Genomic DNA, 19,230 nt, shown 5'->3' with positions numbered 1-19,230 from the left:
GAAGTCAAGCACTCCACTGCCGTCAGGGTCGCTGAGGCAGTAAGACATTCAGCAGCCTGCATAGCCCCTAGCCTTCATGTTCATCTCCATGAGTCTCCCATTTGGTCCCCTGCCCTCACATCTCTAAGACCATTTCTCAAAGCCAAATGCACTTTTCCTGTTGTTTTTTAACAAGTGTCTCGTTTCAGAATGGATTTAGATTTATAGTAAAATTATGAAGATAGTATCGACAGTTCCCTTGCACCCCCCATTCAGCGTCCCCTATTACTGATGTCTGATGTTAGTACATTGTCACAATTAATAAATCAATGTTGATACATTATTATTAACTAACATTCATGTTCAATTTCCACTATGTCCTTCTCGGCCTCAAAATCCTACGTTACAGTCAGCTGTCACTTCTCCTTGGGCCCCGTGAGCTGTGACAGTTTGTCTAAAGTGCCTTTTTTGTATGTCCTGGGCAGTCATGCAGAAAGCAAGTCAGGGTCAGGAGGATGCCCCTCAGTCCGGGTTTGTCTGGTGTGTTTGTCATTGTCAGAACGAGACAGGGGCTTGGGGAGGAGTCCCCAGTCCACATGGTTTCTGAGGGTTTTTCTGTGAACTTGTGGACTTAGGCCTAGAGGGAGATCTCAGGACCCACCAGCACCTCTTGCAAATTTCCCATCACTGATAACTGGGCTCTTCCATTTTCTACACTATTTAGTTTTAGAGTTTTTTTTAAGTATATATGTATATTTTATAATTTATTTATTTGTCTGTTTGTTTATTTTTAGAGAGGGGGAAAGGAGAAAGAGAGGGAGAGAAACATCACTATGTGTTTGCCTCTCACTTGAGTGCCCAACTGGGGACCCAACATGCAACCTAGTCATGTGCCCTGACTGGACATATAGAGACAGTTTTCTAATGGAATGTCAGTTTCTGAAGGCTTTCTTTTCTGCAAAGGTTGTTTATAGCAGTTTTCTTACAAACTGTCTCATTTAATTCAGAGCTAAACAGCTAAGCAGCTCCGAATTAAAATGAGAAACAGCTCTAGAGGAAACCAGTTGGCTTCTGTTGTGGCAACATCAGAGTTCTGTTTTGTTGTTTAATCCTTCATTGCTTCCTCAATGACCATTTATGATGATTTTGTACTTTCATTTGCTCTGAGCTGGAAGTTAAATCAGGTTCTCCTTTCTCACCAGAAGCAGCACTAAGTTTTCTGTTTGCATGTTGACTGGAAGCATAGACATGAGGACATACATGTAAAAATTCCTACAAGCCCACTTTGTTCCTTGATATTTGTAATGCTTATGAACACCCATGCTAACACATGCAGACTCTTCTCGTAGCTGTGTTCTTCCAAATGGAAAAGGTTTCTCTCATCCCATCATTCAATATCTGCGCTAATCTGAAGTAGGGGTTACATAAGGATTTTGACTCCAAAAACATTGTTAATGCTCAATAATAACTCTTAAACATATCAGATGATTTTTGAAGTTTTGTACCTTTGTACAGTAAAATAAGTGAGGATCTGACTTCTGGGCAGTGACTTCTAGATAACGGTCTAATATTCTGGTGAGTACTAGTTGTTGTGGCCCTTGGCTGGTTTGGCTCAGTGGATTGAGCGTCGGCCTGCGAGCTAAGTGTCGCTGGTTCAATCTTCCAGTCAGGGCACATCAGAGAAGGAAAACTCTGACTCCAAAAAACCTCCGCTGCCTTGCAGCATACCTCTTCAGGGGGGAGTAAACCCCGACAGAAAATCCGGAGCCGGAGTCCCTAAGGCGGTTTGACGTTGTAGTTAACACCGGCAACTCCTGCGGCGCACCTGAAGCCAAGCTGTATTGACTCCGTCTTTCCCTTGGACCCTTCAGCTGCGAAGAGAGGGGGGGTCTGCTGCATGGGCAACAGCAGACCCTCCATATCACCCTGCCCAGGCTCTGTAGCTTCAGCTTCACTGGAGAGGACACTCCAGCGTCATCGCAAGATGTCGATTCAACACGGGAGGAGACAGATACCGTGTCACTCCCGAGTCGGACTGCACAGCCATTCTCGGCGGTGCAGATAGACTCTTAAGAAGCTACACCATCGTCTCTCGAGACGGACGGCTGCCGCCGCCGCCGCCGCCGCCGCCGACGACGATGTTACAGTAGTTCCAATTATTTTAACCTTTGCTCCCCTCTGCCCAGTACCTCCCTTCCCACCAGCAATCCCACCCCCATATCTGTGTGTCATGAATATAAGTTCTTTGGCTTCACCCTTTCCTATATTATCCTTAATTTCCCCCTGTCTATTTTGTACCAACCAATTATGCTTCTTAATCCCTGCACCATTTCCCCATTTCTCTCCCTTCCCCCTCCCAGCTGATAACCCTCCAAATGGTCCCCATACCTATGATTCTGTTCCTATTCTGCTTAGCTGGATTTTGTTTTTGTTTTTATTTTTTTATTTTTATTTTTTTTTAATATTTTATTTATTTTTAGAGAGAGGGGAAGGGAGGGAGAAACAGAGGGAGAGAAACATTGATGTGCAAGAGATACATTAATCAGTTGCCTTTCACATGCCCCCACCTGGGGACCTGACCCGCAACCCTGGCCTGTGCCCTGACCGAGAATCGAACCGGCAGTCTTTTGGTACGAAGGCTAGCACTCAATCCACTGAGCCACACCAGCCAGAGCATTGTTTGTATTTTTTAGATTCAGTCGTTTATAGTTGTGAGTTTGTTGTCTTTTTAGTGTTCATAGTTTTGATCTTTTTCTTAAGTAAGTCCCTTTGACATTTCATATAATAATGGCTTGGTGATGATGAACTCTTTTAGCTTTACCTTGTCTGGGAAGCACTTCATCTGCTCTTCCATTCTAAATGATAGCTTTGCTGGATAGAGTAATCTTGGTTGTAGGTCCTTGCTTCTCATCCTTGCTGTTTGCCGGTCCCTTCTTGCCTGCGAAGTGTCTTTTGAGAAATCAGCTGATGGTTTTACAGGTACCTCTTTGTAGGTAACTCTCCGCTTCTCTCTTGCTGCTTTTAAGATTCTCTCTTTATTTTTCACCTTTGGCATTTTAATTATGATGTGTCTTGGTGTGGTCCCTCTGGGTCCAGCTCGCCCAGACTCTGTGCTTCCTGGACTTGTATGTCTATTTCCTTTGCAAAATTTGGGAAGTTTTTCTCCATTATTTTTTCACATAAGCTTTCAATTTCTTGCTCCTCCTCTTCTCCTTCTGGTACCCCTATGATCCTGTTGTTGGCACGTTTAATGTTGTCCCAGAAGTTCTCAAGCCGCTCCTCGTTTTTTTCGATTCTTGTTTCCTCATTCTGTACTGATTGACTGTTTTTTTCTTCCTTATGTTCCAAATCATTGATTTGAACCCTGGCTTCCTTCCCATTGGTTTTGTGTGGATTTTCCTTCACTTCACTTAGTATAGCCTTCACTTCTCTTATGCGTTTGCCATACGCAAGCATATCTGTCAAGCCTGTGAGCATCTTTATGACCAATGTTTTGAATTCTGCATCTGTTAGGTTAGCTATCTCCTCATCTGTTAGGTTGGCTATCTCCTTGTCATTTAGTTCTCCCACTGGAACCTTGATCCACTCCCTCTTTTGGGCCATACTTCTCTATCTCCTCATCTTGACAGGCTCCTGTGTTTGTTTGTGTAGGAAACGAGGAAATAATGACTTCCAAAACAGTAGAAAGTCATTAGTAACAAAGGGCAAGTATAATTAAAGGGTCTCAGGGGCAAATGTAATTAGAGGATCTCTAAGAAGGGAGTTGACAACATTAGCATATTTGCAAATCATAAAAAGGGCGTTTAGATAATCGCGTTAGATTGTAATTCTGGAGTAAACAGTAATGGAGAAACGGGGAAGAAGGCAAAGGGTGGGGAAGCTAATCGTGATAGGGCAGGAAGCTAATCACTTTCAGGAAAATTTCAGGGTGGGGAAGCTTTAGGGTAGGGAAGCTAAGACTATAAAACCAGCCATCTTTGTCTACTTGGTGCGCACATTCTCCTGGCTGAGGGTGTGCCTGGGTCTGCAGACTCGTGAATAAACGCCACGCTTTACTGCTCAAGTCCTGTGTCCCAGTTTTTATTGTAAGCATCTCTCACAATTTGAGGGCTTGTCTGGGATCCTCCGCCTGTGTGTGGGAAGGGGCTCTGAGCCAAGGCGGGGAGACACATCCTACCTGCTTTTGGGTGGCCTTATTGACCCAGGGTCCACCCGTCTCAGCATCTGGAAACAATCCGAGACTTCTTGTTGGGACAGCAGTGGATCGGCGCAGAGGGGAAGTAAAAGCAAACACCGTGGCAACCAGGCAACCTTGTGCACGAGGTAAGAAAATTAGACTTAAGTACTGCCTTGGTGGTTGGGCATCCTCGAAAGCCGATTGTGTGTGTGGCTAGTACAAGTGTGGAGTGCCCCTCCGCTGGGTCCATTCTCCTGCAAGGAAAATGGCCGGAGACAGATGAAGCATGTCGGGTTTGAGCACACAGGACTGTATACAAGAAACTTCCAGCAAGGGAGGTTGAGTATACAGGGCGGGGGTAGAAATTCTCTGGTATAGGGGGATTGAGCTCACGGGGTCTGTGTTCAATAAATCTCTGGTGAAGGAGGTTGAGAACACAACCGGACTCAGCCACGGAAATCAGGTAAGGATGGGAAATAGAAATTCTAGGCCTAAGGGTGAGGCCAAGGAAGGCCCCACAGACATTCCACCCAACAGTCCATTAGGGAGAATGTTAGAGCACTGGGGAAAGGATCCCCAGATCAAAAGTAAGGAAAAACAGACAATGGTAAAATATTGTTGTCTCCATTGGCCAAAGGAAACTATTAAGGGGAGATCTATCTTCTGGCCCCAATTTGGGTCTGATGAATGTTGGGTTTGTCAAGCCCTGGTCTTATATGTGAGAGATCAGGCATCAGCTTTTTTTTTTTTTTTTTGGATTGTTTGTTTGTTTTTTTGTTTTTGGAGAGAGGGGAAGGGAGGAAGAGAGGGAGAGAGGCATCGTTGTGTGGTTGCCTCTCACTCATGCCCCCAGTTGGGGACCTGGTATGCGGCCTGGTCGGCCCTGACTGGGAGTTGAACCAGCGACACTTGGTTTGCGGGCTGGCGCTTGGTCCACTGGGCCACAGCAGTCAGGACCAGGCATCGGTTTTTAAAGAAGATAGGGAATATGCTCTCTGCTGATCACCATCTACCAGCAGATTCGCAGGTCTCTTCCCTGTAAAAGAGAAAGAAGATAAAGTCTGGGACCCTCTGTCCTGTCTCCCACTGCCTTATATTCCTGGCCAGCCGGTGGCCAACTGGGCAGAGGCACCGCGGACGGACAGTACAGACGGAAGAGGCCAGGAACACCTAGCAGATACCCCACCAGAATCTGCTCCCATGACACCTACGGCACTGGTGGGAACTTATTCTAGATTAAGAAAGGAATTAGAACAATGTAAACAAGACCTAAAGAACTTCCCCATTCCCTCAGAGCAGCCGATGTTTCCCCTTAGGGAGGTCTCCATGGGTCCGGGACATATTGGATAAGTCAAATGCTCCTTCAACAAGCACTGAAGTTAGAAACTTCAAGAGCAATATGAAGCGCTTGGTAGAGGACCACTTTGGATTGGCAGAACAATTAGATCAGTTCCCTGGACCCAGCATATACATGTGGACAGAATTAATATCTATACTAGACATCTTCAGTGGGGAAGAGAAGGGAGTGATCAGACGGGCTGCTATGAGGATATGGGAAAGAGAATATCCTTCCGGCCAGGGAATTGTCTCAGCCTAACAAAAGTTTCCCAGTATAGACCCTGAATGGGATAATAGGCTGGAGGATAGGGCTCAGATGAGAGACCTTAGGAGCCTTGTCATCAGGGGAATCAAGGAGTCCGTTCCCCAAGCACAGAATGTCTCCAAGGCATTTGAGATACAGCTCTATCAGCATTCCTACAGAAGCTCAGGGACCAGCTGAGGAAGTATTCTGGTCTAAATTCAGAGAATGCTGCAGGACAGGGACTCTTAAAAGTCACCGTTGTAACAGAAACTGGTCAAATATTTGTAAGAAATTGCAGAAGGTAGGTGAATGGGCCAAATAGAAAAACTGAAAAACTCCTCAGGAAAGCTCAGAAAGTGTATGTTAGAAGAGAGGAGGAGAAGCAGGAACTTCAAAAAGCTGCAGGATATCTCTGCAAATCTAGGAACTTCTAGCTGCCAGATACTGAGTTTGCATACAGTCCTTCACCGTGTGGAAAAGAACAAGAATTGGAAGCATGTTATGGTTAAATCTAAAGAAGTAAAGGGTATTTAGAAAGTTTGTGAATGTTGCAGAAGGTCTGTAGAAAAGTTGTAATAACAAAAAGGGAAGTTATGGAAGTTTTAAACCTGGGAAAAGGAAACCTCAGCTGCTTGTGTTATGATTTTATAAAAGTTTACCTTCGTCTGTTCTGCTATAGAATTCTCTGTATCTGTTTTTGACCAATGAGACCTAGGAAAGGTTGTCTGTAAACCAGTTGGCAAAAATTCCTTTTGCCACCCAGGATCCAGGAAGGGTCATTCAGGGCTGCCAAGTGCTTCAGCCTGGGCAAATGAGCATGTCTCTGCCAAGGGCACGTCTCTCTAGGAGGCCAGTGGACATACTGAAGAGAGAGGGCCTAGCTATCTGTGTTTTGAATTATTGCTCTGTTTATGCTCTGAAAGGAAAAACTGAGGTTTCCCAGGGAAATTTAAAACTTCACATGAAAGAAAGGGAACCAGGGAAAGTGTAAGGCATGTAAATGAAAAGGTTTGTTAGAAGTTTATAAAGGTTTTGAGAATAAATTATATGGTTTTAGTAATGGAAGGTATAATGTATGGAAATGCAGTTTTGAAGGACAAGGATTTTCCTTCATGCCTTTATATTTTTCTCCCTACCGGAACCCTCCAGCATTTGGCATTCTAAAGAAGTAAGAAGCGACATAAAGTTCCTTTGCATAAAACTAATAAAACCAGTTGCTAATGGTGGTTTTGTCAGCCGAGGCTTTGACTGGAATGTCATGCCTGAAGGAGGCATGGCTAGGCTAATGAAAGCCCATGAGGGAAAAACCTAGCACCTTGGTTAGTTGTGCGGTTCATGGCAGTCTTTCTACGGAAGGAACGAAGGTTGCTTCCCTGATAAATGGCTAGGAGGAAACTTAAGGCACAATGGAAAACTTGAAGGACTTATAAAAAGCATGGGTTTTATAGGCAAGGCCAGATGGCAGGTGTGTGGCTCAGCTTCTGTGCCCAGAGGGCAGACTGAAGGTCAACCTGAAGGTTCTTTGTGTGAGTTCCAGCAAAGCAGACTTAAAGGATTTATGCGATCAATTGCTGCTCTTGTTGTGTTTATGCAAATGAATAGGCTAAATTAAAACTGGACTTAATGCAGTACCTTTAATAACAAGGAGGGTAATCTTAGGGAGAAAAATCGTGATTTGAGGAAAATCACAATGCTCAGTGGTAGACTATAAACTAGTGCAGCTAACTGTGTCTATAAAGTTTATTTTAATTAAAAGTTTGTTTTCATTCAAAAGTTAAACCAGGTCTGTGACATTATCAAAGATACTTAATTTACAGGCAAGAAGAATGTCAAATGCCTTGCAACTGGATGTCTTCCCAATTAGACAGTCTTGCAAATTTAGAGACTGGTTTTTGAATTGTGTTGTGTGAATTAACGTGTGTGTTCTTTCTGTATTCATAAGGCATAAGCCTATGATCTCATTACCTGAGTGATTGTCTGTACATACAAGCCTCATTTAAGAAGCCCACCTTCATTGCCACCTCCCGAGACTCAACAGTTTGGCTGAACTAAGTAGTTGGGTTGGTGAAGTATGGGGTGGTCAGTGGGCTTCACTTTAAAACTGGTCTCTCTTTTGCCTAAAATAACTTTCAGCAAAGGAGCTCCTCCCCCAAACTGCCAGCCTCTCCAGTGCAACCCTCTTCTTCTGACACCAAACCAGCCACAGGCCTTAAGTCAGGAACCCAATGTGGCTACCAGAGTTTATGGCCTAGGAGCTGATGTATCTGGCATAGATCCAGTAGGGTGGCTAGGTCTTTACTTAGTGACAACTACTCCTTCCCTAGAAAATCTAACTTCCCCCACCCGGACCTCAGAAACACTTCAGAAAAGGCCCCAGAATGATCCAGCCAAGGTAAAAGTTTTTGAAGTGTTAGATCTCAGACAAACCTTACAGATAGAGACTGGATACGGGGACGCAAATGCTTGGGTAGAATGGGTCAAATTTGCCGTTAAATCCCTGAATAAAAGCAACTGTTATGCTTGCACCACAGGGAGGCCCCAGGCACAAGTTGTACCATTTCCACTAGGTTGTGACTGACCCCTCAGGAATGGCCTGTATGCTCGCTCTCTACCAGGATGAGAATGCATGGGGAAACGAGACTTGCAGAAGCTTGTCTCTCCTCTTTTCCTCTATAAGGAGTAATGGGACTCAATCCCTTCCTCCATACTCAGTGGGGACCATGAATCACTCTTCTTGCCTCTCTAGATGGGAAGCGAATTCGGGTACTCCTGTGGGAGAACTAACATACACTCATACCAGAAATGCGAGCCACCTTCACAGTGGGGCCGGCAACTATATTCCCCTTAGAATCCCCAGAGCAGATGTCTGGTGGTATTGTGGGCAGAGGAGTCTCTGGAAAATCCTACCTGACGGGTGGAGTGGAACCTGTGCCCTGGTTCAATTGGCTATCCCATTTACCCTTGCATTTCCAAAACCGATCCAGACTGCCCCTGTTAGGAAAAAGAGGTCAATGGCGCCTGGTGGATCCTTTGATCCTCATATCTATATTGACGCCATTGCGGTCCCCAGAGGAGTTCCAGATGAGTTTAAAGCTAGAAATCAGATAGCAGCAGGGTTTGAGTCAGTGCTCTTCTGGTGGTCAACCATTAATAAAAATGTTGATTGGATAAACTATATTTATTATAACCAACAGAGGTTTATCAATTATAGTAGGAATGCCATAGAAGGAATCGCTCAACAATTAGATGCCACCAGTCGAGTGGCTTGGGAGAACAGGATAGCACTGGATATGATGTTGGCAGAAAAGAGAGGTGTATGTGTAATGCTCAGGGGACAGTGTTGCACCTTTATCCCTAATAATACAGCCCCTGATGGATCTATCACTAAGGCTCTGCAGGGACTAACTACCTTAGCAAATGAGCTGGCGGAAAACTCAGGTATTGACAATCCCGTAACAGGATGGTTAGAAAATTGGTTTGGCAACTGGAAAGGAATGACCTCATCAGCTCTCATATCTCTTGTGGTGGTAGCAGGTGTCCTCACAGCTTTAGGTTGCTGTATTCCATGCGTCAGAGGTCTGGTTCAGAGACTAATTGAGACTGCACTAACTAAACAAATGCCAGCAACTTTTCATAATCTCCTCCTCCTAGATGCCAAAGGGAATCCTAACTATGAGGAAGAAAGTCGAGAAATCCTCCTTAGATTTGAAGGGATAAATAGAATGGTTTGAGTAGTCAATTTTCCAAAAGAGACAGGGGGGAATTGTAGGAAACAAGGAAATAGTGACTCCCAAAGCAGTAGAAAGTCATTAGTAACAAAGGGCAAATATAATTAAAGGGTCTCAGGGGCAAATGTAATTAGAGGATCTCTAAGAAGGAAGTTGACAACATTAGCATATTTGCAAATCACAAAAGGGGCGTTTAGATAATCTCGTTAGATTGTAACTCTGGAGTAACCAGTATTGGAGAAACGGGGAAGAAGGAAAGGGGTGGGGAAGCTAATCGAGATAGGGCAGGAAGCTAATCACTTTCAGGGCAATTTCAGGGCGGGGAAGCTTTAGGGTGGGGGAGCTAAGACTATAAAACCAGCCATCTTTGTCTACTTGGTGCGCACATTCTCCTGGCTGAGGGTGCGCCCGGCTCTGCAGACTCATTAATAAACGCCACGCTTTACTGCTCAAGTCCTGTGTCCCAGTTTTTATTGTGAGTGTTTCTCACATTTGCCTCTGTGTCTTAGGTAGAGTTGTCACTCCTGTTACGTTGTAAGGGGCAGAGTCTTAGGTATTCGTCAGTACAGGGTGACCTGTTTCACCACGTTGTGGCGCTGTATGTGAGGGTGGAGTCTGAGAGGGAACACTGCCGCTTGCCCAGCACTCGCCCCTTTTCCAGGCACTTCTCCCTCTTCCGTATGGGACTGGTGCCTCTACAGCTGTTGCCTTGGCCGTCGTTCCCAGAGTAGATGGTCTCTGTGGACGTTCCAGGACTGTGGGGGGCCCTTTAAACAAGCAGACTCTGCTGAGAGACCAGCAGTTTCTGCTCCACCCCAACCGCCACTTGCCTGCACAGTCAGAAGCAATGAGGCTTGATTTCCCCCGGTGCTGGAACAGGGAGCTGTGCAGTATGGTGAGGAGCTGGGAACACTCCCCAGGTGTCCCTCCCGACCCCCTAAAACGTGTAACTGTGCTTTCCATCTCTGCTGCCACCACCACACTGCATCCTGTCTGCCCCGGCTCCGCCCCTCCTACCCACCTGGATGAGCATTTCTTCTTTACATCTTCGCCTATTGGACTTCCATACAGTTCAACTCTCTGGAACTTCTGGTTGTCTCCAGTCTTGAGGCAGTTGCATTCCTTCCTAGTTGTGGAAGAAGATGCAGCGCATCTGTCTATGCCTCCATCTTGGCCCAAAGTCAGTTTTGGAGTTTTTGTGTGTTTTACTCATTTTATGAGCTTTAAATATTAAAGGATACCATGTGCTTTGTAATCCTATATGAAATACCTACTTTGTCTTGCTTCTAAACTTGAAATAAAGAGACTCATACTCTGGGGAAAAAATTAAATAAAAAATTCAGCTCCCAGAATCTAAAAACAAAAAGTAACAGTTTTGTGGGTTTTTTTTTTTAACTGTTTTGATTATATATATAAAAAATGTATGCCCTTTTCTGAATTTCAGAAGGAAATAATTCTTTTACTAGCTGGTGGCTTCTCTCTAGGACCATCTTTAAAATTATATGTTCTTTTACGTGAGACAACACATCAGTTGAGGCAACTTGATCAGAGATTTACACACAGCAGTGACTCTATACTGGAATGATTCTGTCCCCAGAATCTGGGCCATGTCTGGGGACTTCTTTAGTTGTTACTTGTGGTTGTCAGGACTGGGAGGGCTTCTGGCATCAAGTGGGTGGGAGCCAGAAATGCTGCTTAACACCCCACTGTTCCCAGAATGGCCGTCTGCTGAAATGACTTTGCCCAATGACCCCGGTGTCCAAAGGGGGGCCCTGCCCTACACTGAGCATTCCCCTTGTGTGTATGTCTGTGTCTGAATTTCCTTATTTATTTTTTATAAAGACACTATCACATTGGATTAGGGGCCACCCTGTGCCAGTGTGACCGTATCTGAACAAATGACACTATTTCAAAATCAGGTCACGTTCTGAAGTCCCAGGGGCTAGGATTCTAACATGAGAATTGGGGGTCATAATTCAAGCCCCGAACCCGCCTTCTCTTTGTACACTGGAGTCCCCACCGCCAACATAGCATGTTGATAGCTTGTCAAGGTCCTTTTTGAATTCTAGTCCTGTCCTCCCGTGTGTCTTTATGTCAGGACCATTTGCTTCAGGAGGCAGACCTACTGCTTAAAAGCTTCCTTTCAACTCGCCCCCTCCATCCTGGGGACTGGCACTGTTTTGCAAGCTGGGAAGGACTTTGAGTTTTGAGGGTAGCATCCTGTCCTGGCCTCTGGATCATTGGGCCTTTCATCTGTGGGGAAGTAGCCTGGAGCAGCTGCCTCTCCCCTGGTTCTAGGGAGACAGTGTCACCTAATGGGACAGGCTCTTTCAGGGAGCCACAGCAGTCCCCACTGCTTTGCAATTCCCAGGCCCCAAAATAAGCAGGGTGTTATGGCAGCCCTGAGGCCCAACGGCTGGTTTGCTGCAACTTGCTGGGGACTTTATTTTAAGCCACTGCACTCCCCTCCAGCCTGGAGTCCTGTGGGTTCCATCGTGTCTGTGTTTTCCCCATCTTTCCGGAAACTTTGCTTATACAGTGGAATATTAACATCCTCCTTCATTCTAACAAAGACACAGGACGTCTGCCTCTTGTGTAGGTGATGATGATGAGTTTGCAGAAACACAGTGTACTGTGGGGGTTTTTTTATCCTCACCCAAGAACATTATTTTTTAATTTCTTCATTGCTTTCAGAGAGAGAGGAAAGGAGAGAGAAACATTGTTGTGAGAGCGAAACATCAATTGGTTGCCTCCTGTATGCGCCTGGACCAGGGATCGAACAAAACCTAGATAAGTGCCCTGAGCAAGAATGGAATCTGTAACCTTTTGGTTACAGGATCACGCGCCAACCAGTTGAGCCACACCAGTCAGGGCTATGGTGGGGTTTTTCAACATATTGCAAGGCTTCTGTCCGTGCTGAGCTGGGACCCTGTCAGTGAACACACATAGTCCTCATCCCCCTGAACTCATCACTCATGTGCTTTGGAATGGTGAGGTCAGGAGGGACATGGGCTGGGGTACTGGGGCTGCTCTAAGGCTGTCCAAGTCCCCTGAACAGATGGGAATTAATCTTTTATTTTTATTTTCCTGTACCCCCATTCCACCAGCAATCCCACCCCTCTTAGTTCATGTCCATGGGTAGTGTGTATAAGTTCTTTCGCTTCACCCTTTCCTATATTATTCTTTTTGTTTGCTTGTTTTTTATTTTTTATTTTTAAGTACATTTTTTGATTATGTTGTTACAGTTGTTCCAATTGTTTTCCCCTATGCTCCCCTCTGTCCAGTACCTGCCTTCCCTCCAGCAATCCCATGCCCCTTAGTTCATGTCCATCGGTTGTGTATATAAGTTCTTTGGCTGCACCCTTTCCTATATTATTATTAACTTTCCCCTGTCTATTTTGTACCAACGAATTATGCTTCTTAATCCCTGCACCATTTCCGCATTTCTCCCCCTTTCCCCTCCCAGCTGATAACCCTCCAAATGATCCCCATACCTATGATTCTGTTCCTATTCTGGTTTGCTTAGTTGGGTTTTGTTTTTATTTTTTAGATTCAGTTGTTGATAGTTGTGAGCTTGTTGTCATTTTAGTCTTCATAGTTTTGATCTTCTTTTTCTTAAGTAAGTCCCTTTGACATTTCATATAATAATAGCTTGGTGATGATGAACTCTTTCAACTTTATCTTGTCTGGGAAGCACTTCATCTGCCCTTCCATTCTAAATGATAGCTTTGCTGGGCAGAGTAATCTTGGTTGTAGGTCCTTGCTTTTCATCACATTGAATGTTGCTTGCCGGTCCCTTCTTGCCTGCAAAGTGTCTTTTGAGAAATCAGCTGATGGTTTTCCTCCATTATTTTTTCACATAAGCTTTCAATTTCTTCCTCTTCCTCTTCTCCTTCTGGTACCCTTATGATTCCGCTGTTGGCACGTTTAAAGTTGTCCCAGAGGTTCCTAAGCCTCTCCTCATTTTTTTCAATTCTTGGTTCCTCATTCTGTACTGATTGACTGTTTTTTTCTTCCTTATGTTCCAAATCATTGATTTGAACCCCGGTTTCCTTCCCTTCACCATTGGTTTTGTGTGGATTTTCCTTCATTTCACTTGGTATAGCCTTCACTTCTCTTATGCGTTTGCCATACTCAAGCATATCTGTCAAGCCTGTGAGCATCATTATTGCCAGTGTTTGGAATTCTGCATCTGTTAGGTTAGCTATCTCCTCATCTGTTAGGTTGGCTATCTCCTAGTCACTTAGTTCTCCCACTGGAACCTTGATCCATTTCCCTTTTGCACCATACTTTTCTATATCCTCATCTTGACAGGCTCCTGTGTTTGTTTGCCTCTGTGTCTTAGGTAGAGCTGTTGCTCCTGTTACGTTGTAAGGTGAGGAGCCTTAGGGATTCATCAGTACAGTGTGGCCTGTTTCACCACGTTGTGGCGCTGTGTGTGGGGAGGGGTGTGAGAGGGAACAATGCCGCTTGCTCAGTACTCGCCCCTTTTCCAGGCACTTCTCCCATTTCTGTATGGTACCCGTGCCTCTCTAGCTGTTGCCCTGGCCATTGTTCCCACAGTGGGTGGGTCTGTAGACATTCTAGAACCACGGAGGCCCTTTAAACAAACGGAATCTGCTGAGCGACCAGCAGTTTCTGCCTCCACCCCAACCTCCACTGGTTTGCACAGTCAGAAGCAATGAGGTTTGATTTTCCCCAATCTGGGGATTGTGATCTTTGAAGTCTGGTGAGGAGCTGGGAACGCTCCCCAGGCATCCTTCCTGACTTTTTAAAATGTGTAACTGTGCTTTCCACTGGTCTGCTGCTGCCACCACTGCTGCTACCACCACATCAGGTCCTCTCCACCGCGGTTCTGCCCCTCCTACCTGTTCGGGTGAGTATTTCTTCTTTACATCTTTGCCTGTTGGACTTCCATGCAGTTTGATTTTTCTGGAACTTCTGGTTGTTTCTAGTTTTGAGGTAGTTGTACTCCTTAGTTGTGGAGGGATACACAGCGTGTCTGTCTGTGCCTCCATCTTGGCTGGAAGTCTGAGATCATACCAGTCTTACATGCACACTATTTGATTACATGTGCAGATGTGTCACTGCTCCTGCAGTCAAGTTACAGAAGGGTGCTGTCCACCACCAAGAAGCCATCCTTCATTTGGCCTCCCTGCCCCTCAAGAGACTCTGGAGCCATTCTGCCATGAATGCTCTGGGAACAAAATGAATCACTGAGCGGACAGCATCAGCACATCTGTGACTTTAGGATATAGAAAATGTATGTTGTGTCACAAAAATGTTTATTTTTATTATATTTTTCTTCTATTTCCCTTACTCCCTTATATTCTGATGTATGATGCTATTGATAGCAGGTGTAATGGGGTTCTCATACAACCAAGAAGAAAAAGGGAGTCTTTACAGGTACATTTACAGCTGTATTTTACCCAAGAAAAATGATGCACACTGGTAAGCAGTGACATGAGGTAGCTCCAACAGCCAGGCAGAGTGCATAGGGTGTGTGATGTACCCTAACGAGGAGGAGGGAACCTAATGATGGGAGGGATGTTCCACAAACTAACTCATGTCACCACTGAGGAATCCCCATTGCACATGGGGGTACACAAACACCAGGAAACAGCAGGTTTCTCTTCCTGACATTCTCACTGTCATCTTGGAAACCTTACTGTGCCTTCAGCTTTTATTACACTGACATAGACTTGTGTCAGTTTTAGACAATTTTTTATCTACCAGCTTCACATTCATAGAAAGGAGTTGTGAATGGTAGGGACATGGACACTTCCTGATGTCATGTTGCACTTTGTTTTAGTGAGATGGTAAAGTGAATTCATCTGGTCTTCATGAAAAGAATTTTAAAGCCCAACACACTATGGTTCATATCATGAGCTGATCTGGAACCACAGCAAATATAAAATTCGAGTCAACTAAAAAAAATGCCTGTGGTTTTAATTTCTTAACCAGATTTGTGATGGGACTGTTCTGTCCAGATGACAGATGTGAGGAAACACGGAAAATATAACCCAACTTTCAAAACTGGCCCTGGCTGGTGCGGCTCAGTGGATTGAGTGCTGCCCTGCGAACTGAAAGTTTGACAGTTCAATTCCCCAGGGCACATGCCTGGGTTGGGGGCCAGGTCTGCAGTTGGGGGTGTGCAAGGGGCAACAGATTGATGTTTCTCTAACATATCGATGTTTCTCTCACTCCCTTTCTCCCTCCCTTCCCCTCTCTCTAAAAATAAAATCTTAAAAAAAAAACTGTCTTGTGTCTGGGGGAGCGGCTGGGGAGTTTGTGTTTAATGGCATCAGAGTTTCAGTTTAGGACAAAGAGAAAGTTGTAGAGATAATGGTGGGAATGGCTGAACAACAATGTGAATGTACTTAATGCCACTGAACTGTGCACTTAAAAATGGTTAAGATAATCAATTTTATAATCTATGTATTTTACCACATTTTTTTAAAACTGCCCCTCTGCCCTGACCAGGTGGTTCAGTTGGGCGGTTCAATCTCCGGTAAGGGCACATACCTAGGTTGCCAGTTCGATCCCTGGTATGGAAGGCAATTGATTCATGTTTCTCTTTCACATCAATGTTTCTTTCTTTCTCTCTCTCCCTTCCTCTCTCTCTAAAACCAATAAACATACTCTCAGGTAAGGATTTTAAAAAAAAACAAAAACCTGCCCCTCTGTGAGAATGAGTCATATCGTTTAACCCTGGCTGGTTTGGCTCAGTGGATTGAGCGTCGGCCTGCGAGCTAAGTGTCGCTGGTTCGATCTTCCAGTCAGGGCACATCAGAGAAGGAAAACTCTGACTCCAAAAAACCTCCGCTGCCTTGCGGCATACCTCTTCAGGGGAAAGGCTAAGGGAGTAAACCCCGACAGAAAATCCGGAGCCGGAGTCCCTAAGGCGGTTTGACGTTGTAGTCAACACCGGCAACTCCTGCGGCGCACCTGAAGCCAAGCTGTATTGACTCCGTCTTTCCCTTGGACCCTTCAGCTGCGAAGAGAGGGGGGGTCTGCTGCATGGGCAACAGCAGACCCTCCATATCACCCTGCCCAGGCTCTGTAGCTTCAGCTTCACTGGAGAGGACACTCCAGCATCATCGCAAGATGTCGATTCAACACGGGAGGAGACAGATACCGTGTCATATAAATGAGTCATATAAATAAACAAGATTCCTTGGAATCCACTTCAAATACAAATTGCAAGTCTTCCTTGGGTGGGATGAAGGTGACAGTCAATATGATTGAGATCTAGATGATTTGAGCCCTAGCCAGGGTGCAGCCTGCAAGGAAAAGCTGGACTATGTGCATACACCTTCAGTGCTCTTGCTTGAGTGCCCAGGTTCTTGGGGACTTAACAAGGCAGAATCCTTACTTCCACTCAGAGTGTTTCGGGTGCAACCGAAACAGGATTTGAGTGACCCTGAGAAATTTGAGTTCTCGGTCCCAGGTAGGACACTGGTTTGTATGCTGAGCAGAATGGGAGGGGTAGCTGTGTGGGGGCTGGCAGCTGTGTCCTTGTGTGAGAGTTTCAGACAAAGAGGAAAATTATTCATGGGGACAATGTGAGGTATTATGATAGAGGACCTTGAAGAAAACAAATAAAAGATGGTTGTAGATTACCCACAGTCTGGGAGAAGAAAGGAAAGGAAAGAAGGAAGAAAATAAATCCTTGTGAGGCGCTTTTTTGAAATGCAGATGACACTGTGCAGCTTGCCCTGAAATGCCTAATAGTTAAAATGAAAGGCTTGCTTTCAAAAAATCAAAGGCAAACAAGATGGAAACTCAACCAGCCTAATCCTTGACTCTTTGTTGAAGAGACACTGCAGCATCTGCCCTTTTCCTGGTCAGGAGGACACAGGGATAGGAGGACAATGGTGGGGGGGTCGTGTTCCTGCTGGGGTCACGTTCCTGGTAGGGTGTCTGTCTCTCTCTGATCTGAGCAGTGAGCATATCAGGAAACATTCCACATGGTATGGGAAATGTTTGCTTGTATGAATGGAGTTTAAAAAATTTTTTTAATGAGGCAAAATATGTACAACATAAAATTTTAACCATTTTTAACCAGTTTAACCATTTTTTAAGTGTACAGTTCAGTGGCTTTAAGCACATTCACCACCATCCATCTTCAGAACTTTCTCATCTTTCCTTTTTCTTTCTTTCTTTTTTAAGTCCTCATCCGAGGATATGACTATTGATCTGAGAGAGGGGGAGAGGGAGGGGGAGAGAGAGAGAGAGAAAGAAACATCGATTGATTACCTCCTATATGCATTCTGACCAGCCTAGGTATGAGCCCTGACCAGGATTCAAACCTACAGCGCTTTGGTGTATGGAACGACACTCCAACCAAATGAACCAACCAGCCAGGGCTAGAACTTTCTCATCTTTCAAAACTGAAACTTCTTCCCCATTAAACACTAATTCCCCTTTCCCTTCTCCAGCTCCCTAGCTCCCACCATCTACTTTCTGTCTATACATCTGACTCCTCTAGGGACCTCCTATGAGTGGAATCACACAGTATTTGCCCTTCTGTGTCTGGCTTATTTCACTGAGCATAACGTCCTCAAGGTTCATTCACATTGTAGCAGGTGAATGGCCTTCCTTTTTGTGGCTGAATAATATTCCAGAATGTGGATGGGACTGTGTTTCATTTGCCCATTCATTTGTTGATGGACACTTGGACTGTTTCCACCTTTTGGCTGTTGTAAATAGTGCTATTGTGAGCTTGGGTGTATGCTAGAGTCCCTGCTTTCAAGACCTTTGGGTATGGACCCAGCAGTAGAATTGCTGGGTCATCTGGTAATTCTGTGTTTACCTTTTCTGAGGAACCACTGCACTGTTTTTCACAGCAGTTGTCCCATTTTACCTCTGCTCCTGCAGCTTAGCTCTCAGCTGAGTACAGCAGAGGGTAGACTCCAGCACTGGCACATGTACACATCTTCCCTAGAGACCAGGGGCATGTTGTCTTGAGAGCTGACTGGGAATGGCCTGGGAATGAGGACTCTGTGTACAGAGAGGCCTGGCGGCGGCAGAGGCAAAAGAAAAATCTGCTATTATTTACCTAAGGTTGCTGTATTGGTCAGCTCTGGCTGCCATAATGAAACATCACTGACAGGACAATTTACACAACAATTTATGGTCTCCAGAAGTTAGAAGTACAAGATCAAGGTGTCTGTGGGGCTGGCTCCTTCTGAGGCCTCTCTCTTGAGCATGTAAACAGCTGTCTTCCCTCTATATCCTCACATGATTATCTCTCTGTGCGTTTCTGTGTCCTGATTGTCTCTTTTGTAAGGACACCAGACTCATTGTACTAGTTCCCAACCTAGTGACCTCATTTTGACTTAATCACCTTTTTAAAGACATTATGTTCAAATACAGTCACATTTCTAGGACTTGGGGATTTGGACTCCAATATATTGATTTGTAAGGAGACACAAGTCAGCCTGTAGTAGCTACTGGAACAAATTACCACCAATTGGATAGTTAAAACAACCTAATTTATTCTCTCTCAGTTGTGGGGCCAGAAGTCAGATATCAATGTGTTGAAGGGCCCTGCTTCATCTGGAGGCTCTGGGGGAAGATCTTTCCTGACTCCCCAGGTGGCTCCAGGTGTCCCTGGGCTTGTGGCCACATCACCCCAGTCTCTGCCTGCATATTCATGTGGTTTTATTCTCTTCTGTGTGTGTATCATATTCTACCTCCCTCTTATAAGGATATTCTGTGTCTTAGTTAGAGCTGTCGCTCCTGTTATGTTGTAAGGGGCA

The sequence above is a fragment of the Furipterus horrens genome, unplaced genomic scaffold (assembly GCF_987537825.1).
Source record: "Furipterus horrens unplaced genomic scaffold, mFurHor1.1.pri manual_scaffold_10, whole genome shotgun sequence".
Lineage (NCBI taxonomy): Eukaryota > Metazoa > Chordata > Mammalia > Chiroptera > Furipteridae > Furipterus > Furipterus horrens.
The sequence above is the reverse complement of the archived record's forward strand: the minus strand, read 5'-3'. Positions refer to the sequence as shown.